At 38.7% G+C, this 18,865-nt stretch overlaps 1 pseudogene; it reads left to right on the forward strand.

Moving 5' to 3' along the window:
- Positions 1-8,102: 8,102 nt before the first annotated feature.
- On the forward strand, positions 8,103-9,802 carry LOC130018396 (COP9 signalosome complex subunit 2-like; annotated as a pseudogene).
- The last annotated feature ends 9,063 nt before the right edge of the window (positions 9,803-18,865 follow it).

Here is an 18,865-nt window from a genome sequence, read left to right on the forward strand (position 1 = left end):
GCTCCCAACCTTTAGTATTTTGTTACTGCAACCCAAACAGACTGGACCAACCACAGCACATATTACATCATAGGTGTTCAGAATATGTTTGCTGAATGATACCATTTTACTCCATCAAGCCTGCCATTACTATAAAAGTGGCATTATTTCACTGTCACTGTCATCCTATTGATTGTCGAATTACTCAAGTGGGAGTCAGTAACATTTCTATTCCTACCAGCCCTGAGATTTTTAGCAGCATCTTCTTTCTCATCTCTTCCCACTGACTGGAGGCTCTTTCAGGGTCAGGGGAATGAGACCTATTGTCATTACTATATTTGACATATTGAATACGCCACGGGGAGCTTGCCAGACTCTGCCTGTGTGGGCAGGATACTCTTGGTAGCTTGCCGGGTTCTCTGAGAGGCATAAATGGGTAGGAAGTGGCTTATAATGTGTCACACAGCCACAAAGCAGTCCAGAAAGTGGCCTGGAGCGTGGCGATGGTGGGACAGTGGAGATAGGCTGCCACAGCTGGATCCCTTGGGGTGGCTCTCACTGGCCCCACAGCCTGGCACAGATTTTGGTGGCATGGTTCTGGGAGACTCCTTTTATACTCCCGTCTGGGAGGAACATCCATGAGTTCTGGAGGGTGGTCAATGAGAAGATTATCTGGTACTGGCAGAGTGTGGCTTAGGGGCATGATCCCTGAGTCACTGGAGAAGAGGGAAGCAGGCAGAGCATCTCTTTTCAGGGCCCTTTGAGTCCAGAGTCCAAGGTCACAAAGTTCCACATTATCTGGGTTCCATGAGACTTCATTCTTGTGTGAGGCTCGGCCTGAGTGTCCAGAAAACGACCTGAAGCATGGCGGTGTTTGGGCAGTGGAGGTTGGCTGCCGGGGCTGGGTCCCTTGGGGTGGAGAGGGCTCTCACCCGCCCCACAGCCTGGCATGGAGTCCGGTGGCATGGTCTGTGAATGTCAGATTATTTACATCTTGACAAATTCCTGCCATTCTTTAGGGTTCCCCTTCTACCCCAAGGACACAGGTCTTCTAAAGAATAGAAGGCCAAATACACAGCAATAAACCAAAAAAGTCTTTTTCATGATTCACACATAACTTCCCTGCCTTACATTATGCCCATTCAACTGATATATCATAATAGTTTTATAATATTAAGGTTATACTAACAGTAGGAAAAAAAACTCGAGTCAATGGAAAGTGATCTCTTTAGCAGTAAAAAGACACCAAGTAAAAAGCACCAAGCTGAACCTCCAACTTCTCTTGTTGAAGAAAGAGCCAGGAAGGACTCAGCAAGACTTACCATATTAGGTTTGTCTTCCATAAGCAAGCAAAGGAAATAAGTATTTTTCTTCTAACTAAGAGTGATGCCAGAAGAGTATATTAATTAGGAATGATAATAGAGGATTCAGGTTTCAGTACCAAGAGAAACAATTACAAGCTTCAAACACGAATATGCTTTGCTAATTAAAGCAAATAAAAACATGAAAGAATCAAATAGAGGAGGTAGAAATGTTACATCTAAGCCTTTGTACCAAATTCTGGCTAGTTATTGAACCTTTGACTTTGTCCAGCGTAGTAGGATAACTTGACTTCAAGGATAATTGAGGGCAAACTGTTATCAGAAAATTTAAATCACAGGAGAAAGAAAATAATCAAATCCATAGTAATATAAATAATTAGTAAATTTTTTGATGAACAAGTCAAATTATTTAAATTATTGAAACTGAAGCCTGTATAGTTTCTAATTATATTAGGTTGCTATCGATTAAATATTTCAGTGAATGCTATGATTGCTTGTTACTGGGCCTGTCTTTGCTAATTGCTTTTAAAATCTCTGTTTAGAGACATTGCCCAGGCTAGCAAAAGTGAAAGCTCTTCATGATTAGAGAATTTAAAATCACTTAGAGGGGGTTTCTTAAAATTGCTCAGTAAGCTTGTTGAAATACAAATTCTAGGACCTTATCCAATGAGTTTCTGAGTCAGTAGGAAATCTGCACTTTAATCTGATTCCACTGATTCAAGACACAGTTCTAGCCTGTCAAGACCACACTTGAGAAACATTGATTTAATTACTTAACAGAATTTTCTGACACATAAATTTTCAAAATTCATTGGCAATTATAAGGCATATCATTAAATATTTTATATTATTGCATCACTGAACTCAGTCATCTTGATTATGTAAGTGGAGTAGCATCGTTTGACATTACACTTTTACATTGCACTTCCTTCTTGCTGAAAATTTTACTTTAATTTTGGAACATGTGATGGAGAAGAGAATCTTATTTCCAGTTTTATCAAGGGAAATACATGACACTCAGCTGCCTGTGCAGGGGAAGTCGGGAGAGATAAAGGAGAGAGGAGAGAAGAGAGAGAGAGAGAGAGAGAGAAACAAAAACCATATTTAAAATTTTTCCAAGCTATTTTTCTACTTTTACCTAGGAAATTTCTGTTTTTCTACTCAAAACTATAAAAACAAAGATCATATTGGGCATAGAGATAGCACAATGGGTAGGGTACTTGCCTTGTGCATGCCTGACCCAGATTCAATCCCGAGTACCCTATATGATCCCCTAGCAACACCGGGAGTGATCCCTGAGCACAGAGCCAGAAGTAAGCTCTGAGCACCTTTGGTTTTGCAGTCTTCAAAAACACAAAACCACAAGGAATGTCTTTCTAAGTTAGACTTGCAAAATAAACATGGGAAACTCAATGCAGAGATGTTAATAGAGAATGTGAAATGAAGAAAAGTAATGCAGAATCCTCTACTTTGTATGTGAAAGGAAAGGAGGCTGAAATTAGAAAGAGGCTCAGAGAGTCATAGCACTTTCGCACAGGGAAAACCAGATACTCAGGTACCATTTGCAAGGTCTGGACACAAGCAACTTGCTAGACAACTTTACTCTTCTTTCCACACACCCCTGAAGCATAATGTTTTGTGAGCCGCTTGCCATCCTTTCTCCTGTATACCACACAACCAGTTTACTAGCCATTTAGTGATTTGTGTCCTGTAACAACTTTAATAATAGGACTTAGATAACAGTATTTTAGAGAAACCTTTTAATCTGGGGGGAGTAGAAAAATGTCTTTGATCACTTTTGGAGGACGTCTGTGATAGAATCTGCTCTGAATAAAGTGCTGTCTTCAGTTACAGTCACAAGTTATTTAAGAGGAATTGGAACAGACTGAAAGAAGTTGAGAATTACTTTAAAACATTTTAAATATGAGAAGTGACTGAAAAATATATACATTCCACTGTCATCTGAGCTTCTGAGTAACCACCACATTTATTTCTAGTTATCATTGCTTTTACTTTAGCCCCAATCTATTATATGTATGTCATCTTTATACTCTGTACACTATGTTCTTTATTTGGGGGCCACAATCTGTGGGACTCAAGGGTTATTCTTGGATCTGTGCTCAGGAATGACCCCTTATGGTGCTCAGAACGTTCAGTACCTTGCGCTTCAGATAAAAACTAATGTATACTTATATTTTTTTAGACTTCATAATTGATATTGGCACCAAAAATAGGACTGCTGAATAGGAAAGAGAAATAAATATGGCTATTGTGAACAGTGATACAATAAACATACAAGTGATACAAGTGCAGATGTCATTTTTACTGTGTCTTTTTTTTTTTTTTTTTGCATCTCTGGGATATATTCCCAGGAGTGGTATTACTGGGTCATATGGGAGCTCAATTTCTAGTTTTTTGAGGAATGTCCATATTATTTTCCAAAAAGGCTGGACCATTTGGCATTCCCAGCAACAATGAATGAGAAAAAAACTCAAGTGCCTGAGAACACATGACTGATTAAAAAAACTTTGGTACATCTACACAATGGAATACTATGCAGCTGTTAGAAGAGATTAAATCATGAAATTTGCATATAAGTGGATGGACATGGAGAGTATCATGCTAAGTGAAATTAGTCAGAAAGAGAGGGACAGAAATAGAATGAATGCATTCATTTGTGGAATATAAAGTAGCATAATATGAGACAAACATCTAAGGGCAGTAAGGGCCAGGAGGATCATGCCATGGTTTGGAAGCCAGCCCTACATACTGGAAGAAAAGGCAGTTGGGATGGAGAAGAGATCACTAAGTAAATGATAATTAGAGAAATCTCTCAGGATGGGACATATATGCTGAAAGTAAACTAAGCACCAAACATGATGGCCTCTTAGTATCTGTATTGCAAATCATAACACCCAAACTTAAAGAGAGTAAGACAGAGTTAGGGGGTGGGATGGGGTGAGGGTGGTAGGAAGGACACTGAGAACAATGGTGATGGAAAATTCACTGATGGAGGGATGGGTGCTCAATCATTGTATGACCCAAATGTAATCATGAAAGTTTGTAACTGTATCTCACGGTGATCCAATAAAATTTATTTTAAAATAAATTTTAAAAAAGAGAAATATATGAACAAGAAAGCAAGTTGAAAGTTGGGAAACTCACCTGACCAGCAGAAAGTATAAAGCAAGTGTTTGGAGGGGTGGGTAAGGAAGGGAAGAGGCAGAGTGGGGTTCTGAAAATATAATAACTGTACATATTCAGGAGGGTTGGAGCGATAGCACAGCGGATAGGGCATTTGCCTTGCAAGCAGCTAACAAGGCCGACCCGAGTTCAATTCCTCCGCCCCTCTTGGAGAGCCGGGCAAGCTACCGAGAGTATCTCGCCCGCACGGCAAAGCCTGGCAAGCTACCCGCGATGTATTCAATATCCCAAACACAGTAACAACAAAGTCTCACGATGGAGACGTTACTGGGCCCGCTCAAGAAAATCGATGAACAACGGGAGGACAGTGACAGTGACAGTGATATATACAGGAAATTTCCATGGAAAATTACATATGATAGGAGAAATAACTACTTATGGTTAAAGAACATATACTGAATAAACATACAGGATCTCAAAGATGTGCTTTCTTAGTAGGCCACGAGGAAAAAGATGCAGTCATGAGACTTAATTTCTAGTGCTCAGTTTCTGCTGATTAGCTACCGCAGTACAGAAAGAATGGGAGGTCATCCACCACAATGTGCAAATGGCAAACCTGTCGCCAATTTTATTCCTAACCCTTAGAGGGTCTGATTGCACTGAGGAGGGAGCACAAAGTTCAGATGATCTGATCACTAGGTAAGACTACAAACAGTCTAATCTTCAATCCATGTTTCTGAGATTCATCCATGCACATGGATTTAACCATCAGGATGTTTTAGTACTCGATTATACGCATAAACCAATTTGTTCAATTTCTCAGAGCTGGAAAGACAATACCAACCCAGGTCCAATTCCAGGCACCTCATATGGTCCCCCAAGCACTGCCAGGAGTAAGTCCTGAGTGCAGAGCAAGCTCTGAGCACTGCTAGGTGTGGCCCTAAAAGCAAAACCAACAAAAACAAAAAAATTTCTACTGAGTACATGGTTGCTTCACATTTCTCCCTTCCCTTTTCTGCTAAAACAAACACTACTGCAGTAAAAGTTTCATAGGTTCATTGATTCTAGACAAATTCCCTTGTATCATGTGTGCTAAAAAGAACTACTTATGTTTCTTCATTTTTCAGATATTCTTTGCAATATCATTTTTATTAACAAGAATGAACTCTAATACAGTAAAATATATTAGTCTTGATATTGTGTATGTCTTATTTAAGAAACGTTTTCCTTTCCTCAAAGTCATAAAGATAAGCCAATATTTTCTTCAAAATGTACACATTATTAAAATTAGCTTTTATATCCCACAAATGGGTCCAATCATTCTATGTCTATCCCTCTTCTTCTGACTCATTTCACTCCCGGATCAGCTTTGTTATGTGTATCTCACGATGACTCAAGAATAAATAAATAAATAAATAAATTTGCACTTATTTATGATTTAAAATTAAATTGAAAAATTAGCATCCATATTTAAAAAATTATCTAGATGAAATTGAGTTTTGAGCAGTATTTGAGATATGGTTCTTATTTTATCTTTGTTCTAGCACAGTAATAGCCTATCTCTCCCTCTGACCCTCAGCTATCTGACACCTTTTCCAGGCCTGCACGGATCTGCATTTGACCATCTATAATCTGCTTCATCAGCTCTTCACTTTCTTCCAATGCCATTAGCACTAATGTTTCATCATCAATCTTGATTCTGTGTGACCAAAATCCCTTCAATTTATTTGGGAACATCTCAACTATTCTTGGTCTTTAGCTTTTCATGCGTATTTGAAATAAACTTGCACAATTCCTGAAAAACTCTAGGAGTCTCTTTAATCCTTACTATTTTTATATATACTTCACAACTTAGGTAACATGGTGACAATAAAGTTACAGTTTATGGATTGATGTACAACATTACTGCACCCAGCTACCACAAAAGTTTTTCTACCCTCTATCCCTGTTCCTTTGTCATCTCCTGTCTCTGTTCATCCTCCCCATTCCTCCTTGCCATTTGTTAATTGGTTTTGTCATTGTTTGTCATTGTTCAGTACTATTTCCTCATTTGTCTCTGTATTCCATGGATGAATGAGATTATTTGGTATTTGAAGGAACCATTTTTAATTAATGGTCGTATTTAAATAAAAAAATATTTTTTTGGTATGTAGTCTTCCGGGCAGGGTGTTTGCCTTGCACATGGCTGACCGGGGTTCGATTCCTCTGCCCCTGTCAGAGAGGCGGGCAAGCTACTGAGAGAATCCCACAGATAAGGCAAAGCCTGGCGAGCTACCCATGACATATTTGATATGCCAAAAGCAGTAACAAGTCTCACAATTTGTTGTGAAACATTACTGGTGCTTGCTCAAGCAAATAGATGAACAACGGAAGGAGAGAACACAGTGCAGTGCTATGTAATCTTCCTACATGAATATACTATATCTTTTAGCTATGTAAGTCTTTTTAATATCACTTAGGAAAGCGCTATAAATAACTAAATAGTGGTTATAGGTTTTTATGGATTTCTCTTTGGATGAAAATTTGGGGAAGTAATAAACAATGCTATTTAAAAGCTAATATTTTCTGTCAATAATACTGAAATGTATTTTTTGTATATTGATATCACATCTAAACTTGATCACTTGAGTTCCCGTTAATCATCGATTTGCTTGAGTGGGCGCCAGTAATGTCTCCAGTCGTCCCTGTCACATGCTAGTGTAGCCTAATGGCGTCTGTTCATTCTTGGAACATGAAGAGCCTCAAACCGATCGTTCAGGGTCTTCACGAAGAAGACTGACCATCTCGTAGGTGGGCGGCCATGCGGTCTTTTGATGTCCCGTGGAATCCAGTCGGTAACGGCTCTAGTCCAGTGGTTGTCTCCAAATCTCATTACGTGTCCAGCCCATCTGATTTTCAACGCCTTGGCAAACGAGACAGTGTCCCTAATTCTTGACTGTCAACAGAGGTTGGAACTCCGGATTCTTTCTCTCACTTGAGTGAAGCGTGATACTCCAGCATAGCTCTTTCGATTCCTGTTTGGGAGACCCAAATAGCGTTCTCATCCTGTATTCGTAGGGCCCAGGTCTCTGAGGCATATGTTAATGCAGGAAGAACAGTGGGATCGAAGAGAGTAATCACATCTAAACACCTTGTTAAAATGTTTTAAATCTAATAATTTATTTAAAAATCATAGATTTTCTAAACAAATAACCTACCCTCTCCAAAAGAAAACTATGAATGTCTTTCATTTGTTTCTGTGAACAAAGATGTTTTTATTTATTAATTTTCTATTGCTTGAGGTGCAGAAATTTATATTATTGTTTTGTTTTTCTTTTTTGCTTTTTTTGGGTCACATCTGGCGATGCACAGGGGTTACTCCTGACTTTGCACTCAGGAATTACTCCTGGCGGTGCTCAGGGCACCATATGGGATGCTGGGAATCGAACCCGGGTCGGCCGTGTGCAAGTCAAATGCCCTATCCGCTGTACTATTACTCCAGTCCCCAAACTTATAATATTGTTAAGGGTAGTTTTACATGTTCATAATGCCAACACCACACCCATCACCAATTGCAAAAAGTGCTTTTTAAATTACAACTGGAACAATATTGCCAATAGCACTAGTTGGGGGGACACACATCAGATTTTAAATTATAGCTTCTGGCAAGCATGACATTGTGATGAATTTGTGCGTGATGAATATGAGGACTATGACCCAGAATATTTTGAAGATTGTTTCTCTGAGCCAAATGTGGATTTGGAAAATCAATACCGTAATTACAAAGTATTAAAAGAAGACACAAGAGCAGCATTAAGCAGTTTCCAAAAGGTTTTGGAACTTGAAGGTGAAGAAAAAGGAGAATGGGGATTTAATACATTAAAACAAATGATTAACTTTAAGATGATGATCTTTCCGGAAATGATAAGAAGTTCTAAACAACTATTGACCTATATTCAGAGTGCAATCACAGAAAATTTATTCTGAAAAAGAATCCATATTTCTCATCTTGATAATATTTCCACTTAACAGAATGAATTCACTGAAGGAATTCTATGAAACAACACTGGAAGCTGTGAAAGACACTAACGATTATAGACTGTGATTTAAGCCAAACAAAAAGTTAGGGACTATATTTAGAATAAGAGGAGTATAAAAATATTTAAAACATTTGCATTAAAACAGGAGGATTGCTCCATGGCTTGGAAGCCGGCCTCAGACGCTGGGGGAAAAGGTTGCTCAGATAGAGAAGGACCACCAAATATATGGTGCTTGGAGGGCTCGCTTGGGATGGAAGATGCGTGCTGAAAATAGACTATAGAATCGAACATGATGGCCACTCAATACTTCTATTGCAAACCACAACACCCAAAAGGAGAGAGAGAGCAAAAGGGTATGCCCTGCCACCCACGCGAAGTGGGGTGGGGGGATGAGGTGGAGGTAGGGGGAGGCACATTGGGATCATTGGTAGTGGAGAATGGGTACTCGAACATTTTATGACTGAAACATAGCCACGAAAGTTTGTAAGTCTGTAACTGTACCTCATGGGGATCCATTACTCGAGCGGGCACCAGTAACGTCTATATTGTGAGACTTACTGTTACTGTGTTTGGCATATCGAGTACGTCAGGGGGAGATTGCCAGGCTTTGCCGTGCAGGCAAGATACTCTCAGTAGCTTGCCGGGCTCTCCGAGAGAGGCGGAGGAATCGAACCTGGGTCAGCCGGGTTGGCTGCATGCAAGGCAAACGCCCTACCCACTGTGCTATCGCTCCAGCCCATATTATATTAATATAATGTAAATGTTTTATGTCAGACTGATGAGAAAAAGAATGAGTTGAAAAAGGCTACACAGTTATTAGAAATGCATGCTCTGGCGATTAAAATGTACCTAGTACAGAAAAATAACAAAACATTAAGTGCACTCTATGAATAGTCACTTCATACAAAGTACAGTGTCTCTCATCCTCTAAGTATGAGAGTAATGGGAGAATGTGGTAGGCAGAAAAGATGAATTTTAAAAGACACACATTTTTTTTTAAAGATTTCAAGAATCACAGTGATGTGAAAGTCCATATGAAGTTAATATGCTTTAGCATTAATTTGGCAAATATATGAATGAAATTGGGAATAATTTTATTTGATTCATAGAGGGTCAAACCATACCAAAAATAATACAGAAATGCTAGCATTGACAAATTTTAGAAATCCCTATCAGAATATCGATGTCACTGAATTTTAAAAAATTCTAAAAGCTAATCACAGCAGCCTCCTGGATGAGATTCTTCAGTGTGAGAATATGAGAAACATATTCTGTGAATACGAGAAACATATTCTCATACTGAAGAACTTTCATGAATTATTAAAACACCTATACTAATAACATTATAGGAACCTGCACAATGGCTTACATTTCCTTCTTTTTTAATGGATTAAACAGTAATGGAGATGATAGGAAAAGTGTGCTGGTACAGCGCAAGAACGGATAGCCTTATTTTCATTACCAAATTTAAACAATCAAGTCAACCAACTCTTTAATTGAATCATCAAAAGATAGAATATGTCTGATGCAGTGCACTGTAAATAGACCAACAAGCTAAATTCTTTAAATCAGGCAGTAGTTTATAAACTGTAACAAGTAAACTGACTCAGCAGAGAACAGGATATTATAGATATACTTAGGGCAACAATGCAGAGATTTAATCTTTAAAAGAACTAGGAATGGCAAGAATACTGTCAGTTGTGTTACTGAAAATAATTTGAATTATGGCGGAAGTATTTTTTATATAAGGTAGCTATGCTTATCCCTATACTGACAATGCCAACAGGAGTGCTATTTTAATTATTAAATGGTTTAAGTTTTATTTCTGCATTTCTCTTATGAAAGACAGCTAAAATTCGCAGAAGAAAATTAAAATAGCATGGGCTTTATGCCGTATTGACACTAAACATACTATATTAAAATAATCCACTGTGAACAACAGAACAATATTTTTTTATGATTTTAAATATACTAGCATAGTTTTGTTGGTTAAATTTACACATTTTAAGAAGTCTCCAGCAGATTTCCAAAGAATCTGAACATTGCAACCAATAGTATTGTGTACAGAGACTGAAAGTTTCTTTTTAACTACATCCCTGCAGTGCTTATTTTTTCAATTTTTTAATTTATTTAATTTATTTATTTTACTTTTTATATTTATTTTTATTACTAAAACATCATGAGGTACAGTTGTAGAATTAGAAATTTTTGTGCTTGGATTTCAGTTACACGATGATTGAGTACCCATCCCTCCACCCTCCCATTCTCCACCGCCAATGATCCCAGTAGCCCTCCCACGCCCCCATTCCATTCCCCATCCCACCCCGTCCCGCCTCTGTAGCAGGGTATTCCCTTTTGCTCTCTCTTTCCTTTATGGTGTTGTGGTTTGCAATAGAGGTATTGAGTGGTCTTTATGTTCAGTCTATACTCTACTTTCAGCACGCATCTCGCATCCCAAGCAAATCCTCCAGACATCCTTTACTTGGTGTCCCCTTCTCTATCTGAGATGCCTTTTCCTCCAGCATGTACTGCCAGCTTCCAAGCAGTGGATCAGACCTCCTGGTATTTATCTCAACTCTGCTTGGGTGTTTGTCTCCTATTATGTTACTTTATATTCCACAGATGGCTCATTTCACCTAGCATGATTGTTTCCATGTAGAACCTCTTGTATGCAAATTTCATGGCTTTATCTTTTCTAACAGCTGCATAGTATTCCATTGTGTAAATGTACACCCAAAATTTCTTTAACCAGTCATCTGTTCTTGGGCACTCAGGTTTTTTCCAGATTTTGGCTATTGTGAACAGTGTGGCAATGAACATACATGTGCAGATGTCATTTCGACTATATGTTTTTACCTCTCTGGGATATATTCCAAGGAGTGGTATTGCTGGGTCAAATGGGAGCTCAATTTCTAACTTTTTGAGAATTGTCTATATTGTTTTCCAAAAGGGCTGAACCAGTAAGCATTCCCACCAGCAGTGAAGGAGGGTCCTTTTCTTGCCATATCCACGCCAACACTGGTTGCTTTTGTTCCTTTGTATGTGGGCCAGTCTCTGTGGTGTGAGATGATATCTCATTGTTGTTTTGATCTGCATGTTTCTGATTATTGGTGATGTAGAGCATTTTCTCATGTGCCTTTTAGCCATTCAGGTTTCTTCTTTGAGAAAGTTTCTGTTCATTTCGTCACCCCATTTTTTGATGGGGTTGGATGTTTTCTTCTTATGGAGTTTAACCAGTGCTTTGTATATTCTTGATATCAACCCCGTATTGGATGGGTATTGGGTGAGTATCATTTCCCATTCTGCAGACTGTCTTTGTATTTTGGTCACTGTTTCTTTTGAGGTGCAGAAGCTTCTTAGTTTAAGATAGTCTCATTTGTTTATCTCTGTTTTCACTTGCTTGGCAATAATGGTTAGAAAAAGAAAAAGATATTAATTGCAAGAAATCAAGCTCTTACTATTCGCACATGATATGATACTATACTTACAGAACCCTAAAACCTCTACCAAGAAACTCCTAGAAACAGTAGACTTGTATAGTAAAGTTGCAGGCTATAAAATCAATACCCAAAACCCCATGGCTTTCGTACACGTAAATAATGAGATAGAAGAAAGTGACATGAAAAAAGCAATCCCATTCACAATTGTGCCTCAGAAAATCAAGTACCTAGGAATCAGCTTAACTAAGGACGTAAAAGACCTGTACAAAGAAAACTATAAAATGCTACTCAGGAAATTAAAGAGGACACAAGATAATGGAAAGATATTCCCTGCTCATGGATCAGGAGAATTAACATTGTCAAAATGGCAATACTCCCCAAAGCATTGTATAAATTTAATGTGATTCCTATAAGGATATCCATGATATTCTTCAAAGAAATGGAGCAAACACTCCTGAAATTAATATTGAACACTCCTGAAATTCAATTGCTAAAGCAATTCTTGGGAAAGAGAAAATGAGAGGAATCAACCTCCCCAACCTCAAACTCTACTACAAAACAGTAATAATTAAAACAGCATGGTACTGGAACAAAGGCAGAGCTGCAGACCAATGGAACAGGGTTGAATATACTGACACCCCACCCCCAAATATATGATCATCAAATCTTTGATAGGGGAGCAAGAAATGTGAAGTGGAGCAAGGAAAGTCCCTTTAACAAATTGTGCTGGAAAAACTGGACCGCTAAATGGAAAAATAAATGGACTCAGATCTCTATTTAACACCATGTACAAAAGTAAGATCAAAATGGATTAAAGACCTCATCATCAGACCAGGATCTATAAGATACACTGAAGACAAGGTTGGCAAAACCCTCCACAACATTGAAGGTAATGGAATCTTTTTCAATATTTTTAATATCTACCATTCTTACTGAATGGAGTGATATATCATTGTCATTTTAATTTTCATTTTCCTGAGGTCAATTTAGAGAGTTCTCAAAACCTTAAGAATATAAATTCCATATGACCCAGCAATTCTGCTCCTGGACATCTACCCCAGGAAACACAAACATTAATCCAACAGGACATTTACATAACTGTGTTCATTCAAGCATTATATATAATAGAAAATAAATGAAAAAAACCCAAGGTCTAACAACAGATGAGTGGACAAATAGATTTTTGTATATATACACAAATGCACAATAGAATTATTATTCCGTATAGATGAAAGTTACCTGTTACTTGGCTAGAACTGGTGGTGTCCTGCTAAGTGAAGTGTATTGGAAAGTAAAAGGTAAATACCAGATGATCCCATCTGGTATAAGTAAACAAAGAATGGAAATATACAATCTTCAATAGGAACAAACTCTGAGATATGATCAATAAGACTGGGACCTAGTAGGCTAAGAGGGACTGGTGATAGTGGGAAGAAGGCAAAAAACTATGGGATAGTAGTGAGGGATACTAGAACGCTGGTGGAAGGATTGATGCAGTAGTCCCACAACTATAAAATGACCGAATTCAAAACTTCAAAACGATGATAATCAGAAAACAATTAAAATTAAATTTACATGCGACATCTTATTATGACATCTTATTATCTCATTCCTACTTTGGACAAACTGGCAGGCTACCGAATGTAACCTGCCCACACGGCAGAGTCTGGCAAACTCCCTGTGGCGTACCCAATATGCCAAATACCAGTAACAATGATGGGTCTCATTCTCCTAAAGAGCCTTGAATATAATCTCAGGGCTAGGATAAAGGAGACATTACTGGGGCCTGCTCGAGGCAATCGACGATTAACAGGATGATTTGTGATTTTGTGATGCGTCACCTGCAGAAATCCTCTCAGGAATAACCTACAAATTGCTTGAACTGCATACCCTTTGAGCACTTCATTTCTCACCTATAAATTAAAGTGATTGCTGCATTTTGTAAAGTATCTGTTTTCCAATCGTGGACCTGGGCACTGGAGAGAATACCGTGGGTCAAACCAAAGCTAAAATTGTGTTTGTGTACTTCTGTACCTATCTGCAGTGCAGGAAAGCTTTGGATGGAAAACCATACAGTGGCATGTTGTCACTTATGTATCAAACAGAAAAAAAAACAAACAAACGTGCAGCTCAGAACGTGGGGGTGGGGAATGTTTTTCTGTTGCTAGTTTACTAATACTTTCACTAAGGTTATTGAATTTTACTGAGTTTGTTTATCATTTAAAATATCTCTCATTCTTCTTTGTTAAAGAATTGATATAAAGTATAGGACCGGGGCCAGGAGACTGTGAAAATCCCCGTGCAGTCAGGGATTACACGTGAAAGGATGTTCTCAGGCTCTCCTTCCGGGTGTCTCTCTCTCGCTGCCCTCGTTCAGTGCTCTCGAGCCACTTCTCTACCCAGACGGCTATTGCTGTGGACAGAATACGGAAGAAGGAAGGCCAAGCTGGTTGATGATTAGCTGCCGGTTTATTCAGTCTCTCATCTCTCTCAGCTCTCTCCAACTCTCTCTCAGTGCGTGTCTCTGTCTAGCTGTGCAATTCTTTTCCCCCTCTGTATCCATCTTCTATATCGCCATCTCTCTGCTGTCTCTCTGCTGTCTCCACAACCGTTTCTCCGTCTGACTGACTCTCTCCGCTTCTGGCTCTCTCTCTTCCCCCTGCTTCTGGCTCTGACTGCTTCTGGCTCTGACGACTCCCTGACTCTTTCTCTGCTTCCCCTGACTGGATCCGGATTCCCCTTCCCATCTTACTCACTTGATCTTACAGTCTTAGTTTATATAGCAATCACGTAGGGTGGTGATACAAAGGTGGCTTGAACATTAAGAAATCAACAAAGAGAGGTAAGACCACTCATCGAGGAGATTAACTCAAGGACAAAAATCTCATCTAAGGAGATTACTCTGGATTGCTAGGAGATGTGCTCAAGGGTGGGATTCCATCCGGGGTGTGTTGCTTTCTTCTTTCCTCAGCTAGTAATCCACTTAAATAGTTGTAATAAATTTACTTCTAGTATTTCTAGCAATGTCATTCTGTATGAGCACAGTAAGAGATATATCAAGCTTAAAATTTGGTTCTTCCTGAGGACATCTCACTATATATTCCAGACCACAATCCTCAGGCCAGGCTAGTCTTCCTAACCCCAGCAGGGTCCTTATTCAGTTACCTCTTTTAGGTCAGAAAAGAGTTTATCCATGAATGTGCTCTTAACTTTTAGTTAAGTATTATGGCTCTTGCCCTGACCCATTTCAATGCCAGGGTAGCTCACAGCTTGCCTTGGGTCCATTCAGTGCCTCGTAGAAACCCTGCTTTGGGTTGCTAGGAAGTAAGGACAACTGAGATGAGAAAGCAGATGTCCAGGAGTGAATATTATTTGGACTCAATTAACTCCCAAGTTAGAAAAGCATAATATTAACTGTCTTCTTGTGTCCATACAAAAAGGACATTGCTTGAAGGTAAACTATGCAAAAAACATAACTTACAATACAAGTTCAGTGTTCTTAGAAAGATCTGATCTTACAGATTAAAAAAAATCTGATTAGGGAAAAAGGTAATTAACTGGTTGGGGAGGAGAGCACAGAGAAAAGTTTACAGATAAAGGAATGGGAGTGATTGGAGGCACTGAGATGGGTGTAACCCGATAAACCTAAGGTCCCTGAGGTAAGACTGAAAGGACAAACCGTGTTATCCTACAATAGAAAAGCTTTTTTTCTTCCAAACACATTCCCAAGATAAACATAAAATGATATTTTATGTTAAAAAACAAGTAGTAGATATTGAAAGATTCATAGTTACATAAGTACATGCACATTACTATCTTGCCTTTGACTTGCTAATTCAATTCAAAAGCTTGCCATTTTAAAGTTTTGGTTTGTTTGTTCTGGTTTTGGGGGTCACACCTTTTTGGTTTGTTCTGTTTATTTGGGGTCAGGGGAATATTACCGTCTCAGTTCCCTTTGATCTCCATTCATATGTGAGTATGTCTCTCATTTTTCTTGTGTGAAATTTATTTGAAAACTTTTCACCAGTTTCATAACATATATTACAACAATTATGTCTGATCCATGCTTAATATGTGATATAATGCCCTTGAAATTCATTCAGATGGTATATCCTAACTTTCAGATGATTTATTTTGCTTTTTTCTCACACCATAACTAAACGGAAGCCCAAGAAGTGCAAAAGTTGACTGAAGACCTTAAGCTGTGGAGTTTCCATGGGAAAGGCTAGCTTAGCTCATTTGACTCCAGAACAATGACCACTGACTTTGATGTATCTGTAAATGACCACAGGATTGGGAACATTCAAGATAACTCAGAGGTACTAATAGCAGCCACTGCTTAGAACCTTCTCTAGTAAGTGTCTCACATGGAAATATAGAACAAGAAACAGGCTTTCTTTAATTTAAAGCTGGGCCCTGATGACTGAAATAAAAACATTGTTAAGTGCACTATATCTTGGTTAAAAATAATTTCTAATTTATACTAACATCTGTAGTACAGAGTCAGAGATTTTACAACCAACACCTTCAAGAGCCTTTAAAGGACATGATGTGACTCCCTTGTGTTGTGGAGGTTGCTGTGAGGTTGAAGCGTGGATTTTTTTTGCTGGCAGACTTTTATGTCTTGATGTCTTCTTTTAAAAGAACTCACTTTAAGTTTCAAACTGGGGCTTAGGGTTTTTCACTGAAGACTTCTTTCAATATAAACAAAAACAAAACTTCCCTGACTTCTCAGAACAGTGTAACTATGATTATTATTATTTTGACTGGGAATACAAATGTTCTAGCAAAGAAAAAGCAAATTTTAAAACATTCATGAAAGGGGTTAGAGCTATAGTAAAACAGGTCACGTGCAGCCAACACGAGTTCCATCTCTTGCACCCCGCATGGCCCCCTAAATCTTCCAGATGAGATCCTAGAGATTAGAATGAGCAGTAAGCCCTGAGCACTGCTCCATGTGGCCCAACCCTTCTGTGCCTCAAAAAAGTTGAGTAAATCACTTGGGAGATCATGAAAGAGAGTTAGAGACATGCCGTTGTATGAGAAAGAGCCAGATTCTCTCTGAGTCAATGACGTATTTCTTTTCTTTTCTTTTTGTCACACCCAGTGATGTTCAGGGGTTATTCCTGGCTTTGCACTCAGGAATTACTCCTGGTGGTGCATGGGGGACCATATGGAATGCCGGGGATTGAACCCAGGTTGTGTGCAAGGCAAACGCCTTCCCCCCTGTCCTATCACTCTGGCCCTGCAATAAGGTATTTATAGGGGTCCTTTGGGGATAGAGGGTTAATTTGGGGAGGGGTAGATTATTCATGTAAATTAAGTTCCTTAAGCAATTTTTAGAGCAGCACAGCAATGTATAAATTATTAGGACAAGGAGAGACAGTATTATCATTTCTATTTTGCTACTGTAAATGTGCTAAGAGAGGAAAAGCATAAACTTATTTTCAGAGTATAGGGTTCTTTTTACCCTTTAATATATAAAATCTTTCCTGTACAATCTCATACAAAAACTCAAAGGTTAAAGCCTAAGTTAAGTAATCTCTGCATAATAAGAGAAACAATTTATTTTTAATCCATCCAAATGGTTCTTACATCTCATCATTAAAGAACAATGAAGCCTTCTGGAAACATACAACCCTGGTAGGAATATAAACTAGGTGATATCATTCTGGAAAGTGGTATAAAGATCCCTCAGAAAAGAGAAAATAAAAATTCTGTATCATCTATTTTTCTTCTAGGTATTTACTTACAAATATTATGAAAACAGTTTTTGAATGGTCTATTGAAAAATGTTTATTTCAGCCTTATTTACAAAAGCCAAGATCTGGAAACATCTTGATATTCATCAGCTGGAGAATAAATAAAGATGTGATGTATATACATGAAATATTATTCAATTATAAATAGATATAATTGAATAATATTTGAAATATTGAATTAATATTGAAAATGGTAAAGGTAAAGGTAAAGGCCCTCCTGTTGATCGTCGATTTGCTCGAGCGGGCCCAGTAACGTCTCCATTGGAGACTGTTGTTACTGTGTCTGGCATATCGAATACTCTCGGTAGCTTGCTGGGCTCTCCGAGAGGGGCGGAGGAATCAAACTCGGGTCGGCCGTGTTGGCCGCGTGTAAGGCGAACGCCCTACCCGCTGTGCTATTCCTCCAGCTCATAGCACAGCGGGTAGGGCGTTCGCCTTACAAGCGGCCACCATGGCCGACCCGAGTTCGATTCCTCCGCCCCTCTCGGAGAGCCCTGCAAGCTACCGAGAGTATTCGATATGCCAGACACAGTAATAACAAAGTCTCCAATGGAGACGTTACTGGGCCCGCTCGAGCAAATCGATGATTGAAAATGAACTAAAACAATAACAATTAGTCTTTATCAGAAGGGCTGGAGTAATATCACAGCGGGTAGGGCATTAGCCTTACACGCGGCCAACATGGCTGACCCGAGTTCGATTCCTCCGCCCCTCTCGGAGAGCCCTGCAAGCTACCAAGAGTATTCGATATGCCAAACACAGTAACAACAAAGTCTCCAATGGAGATGTTACTGGGCCCGCTCGAGCAAATCGACGATCAACGGGAGGGCCTTTACCTTTACCTTTATCAGAAAGAAAGAGATAGGATGGAAAGGTGACTGAGATTAGACAAAAATCAGGACAAAGAAGTTGAACATATTTAATTTCAATGAGGTACCTCTGAATTCTGTATGTCATTATGTTTATTCTGTAATAAAGCTTAAATTAAGTGAGAAAGATAACTCCTTATATCCAAGTCAATTATATACATATATTTGACAAAAAGATAATTTGTAAAGGCAAAATTGAGCTTGTTCTACTTATGCTTATAAATACAGAAATGTTAATTAATTTAATTTAGGAGAGGAGTCTAAAACTTGCACTACCCATGGAAATCATGTGGCAGAAATTCAGTAAGTAAAATAGAATATCTGCACTTA

This window comes from Sorex fumeus, unplaced genomic scaffold (genome assembly GCF_029834395.1).
Source record: "Sorex fumeus unplaced genomic scaffold, SorFum_2.1 ptg000008l, whole genome shotgun sequence".
NCBI classification, from domain to species: Eukaryota; Metazoa; Chordata; class Mammalia; order Eulipotyphla; family Soricidae; genus Sorex; species Sorex fumeus.